This window comes from Marmota flaviventris, chromosome 3 (genome assembly GCF_047511675.1).
Source record: "Marmota flaviventris isolate mMarFla1 chromosome 3, mMarFla1.hap1, whole genome shotgun sequence".
NCBI lineage: Eukaryota > Metazoa > Chordata > Mammalia > Rodentia > Sciuridae > Marmota > Marmota flaviventris.
The window spans coordinates 173,087,405-173,089,431 of record NC_092500.1 but is presented as its reverse complement, the minus strand read 5'-3'; positions in this window follow the sequence as shown (position 1 = coordinate 173,089,431).

Here is a 2,027-nt window from a genome sequence, read left to right as displayed (position 1 = left end):
AATGTTTCAATACACTCTTATGATGATATGGAATTATATTCTCAAGCTTGTGTCACCTCTCTATCCTTTGACTTGCCACTAATGATTCCTTTAACTCAACAGGAATACCATATTCTAGCAACAATACCTGCTGCTTAATTTCATGTGTTGCAGCCAATAAGTTCAGTACTTTTCTTTATTTAGTTTGCATGCTTTCTCTTATCTGGCTTCCTATAAACCTGACAGACAATTGAATCAGTCTATGGAAGAAAGTTATATACCTTGGTTACAATGAGGGCTAAAGAGAATAGAAGAAACTCTTGGCCACATCGTGGCTGGAATCATTTCTCTTATTACAATGCTAGCTTCTACTGCCTCTGCTGCAATATCCTTAACCCAATCTTTACAGACTGCCCAGACTGTAAACAACATAACACAACAAATCAGCACCACTTTTGAGAATCAAAAATGAATCAGTCAACAATTACATGCTGCCATCTTGGTTCTCCAACAGCAACAACAAAAAAATGACCTTCAAGAAGAGCAAATCAAAGCTCTACATCAAACTCAAAGACTGCTTTGTGAGATGCATTTTATGGACATTTGTGTGACTCAATTTCTTGGAGTGATTCTTTACAAAATTATACTAATTTGTCAAATCATATTCATGGACCTTGGGTCAATCATTTTCAACAAACTCTCCTTAATTTGACTACTCAAATTATAAAAACAAATTCTACTCAAATTAAGATACCTACAGTTCCCATCTTCATCCAAGGGTGGGCTAAACACCTATTTAACCAATGGCAAAAGTTAATTTCATAATTTAATCCCTACATTCTGTTAATATATGGCATACTCAGTATTCTTCTCATGTTTGCCTTGTTTATTATAACATGCCTTATTAGCTGTGTGCATATAGCTGAACATAAAATTGTCTTACTACTCAGGTTGTTTAAGACATAGAGGGGGGGAACTGTTGATGGGCCCAATTATGGACCTACATTGAGAAATTCTTATCTTGACCTTGCATGTTGTGGCTATTTAAAGTCATTCTTCAGTAGTCTTAAACATTTATTTCAATGTTAATAATATTCTCCCCAGTGTGGGATGCTGTGTCCATATTGTGACTGCTTGGCTATGCAAATCCCTTTCAAAATGGTTTTCTTCACAAAGTTTATTTGCTATACACAGAATCTCTACTTGCCTCACCCTGGGAACACTGTGTGGCCCTAAAATAGTGAATACAGCAATCAAGCTGGTTGATACTGTATGCTGAATCCTCTATCACTGTATTTTCCCATTCCCTCTCAACAAACCTATTAAATGCTAATAACTGACATACAAAAGTTTGTTTTACTGTTTCAGGCCTGGACACTGGAAATTTAAAATAAAGTAATGTCTAAGCTATTCATACTGTGAGCAAAATTTGAGAATCACTGGAGTTGGCTGGAAAAGACCACAAGTCACTGACATACAGTCACCATTCTCTCCCTTTGGGAACCTGTCAGACTAGGATCAAGAAAGTCTCTGTGGCTTCCTAGGGACATGAAGCAGATGCCTCTTCCCTCCTCTCTGAGAGCACTAACACTGCTGTCCTTAATCACACAGAGTATTAGATGTGATGATATTTCTTAAAGTGACTTAAAAAAAAGGCAGGTGATTTCTATGGAGAATCATGGAGAACTATTTATCTAAAGACAGCTTTGTAAACCCCCAATGACCTGGAATTCACTTTGAGAAGCAGGGCTTAAATTCTGGGAATCTATGACTCTGAAATCTGGATAGAGTTAAACACTTATATCTTTAGTAAGGTCAATGCCCAAGGTGATGTTAGTCCCCTCACAGACTATGCCCTATAACATGGGATGCAGGCACATCCCTTTTATGGGAGATAGCACAGCACAGTGATACCCTTCGTGCAAAGTGGCCTTTCTTATCTAAACTAGGGTTGGGATCATTGAAGTGTATCAATTTCCTCCATGAAAGATCACAGTAATTCTGAGCAATAGTAAATGAAGTCATATAAAAAGATGTCTGAGCAGGGC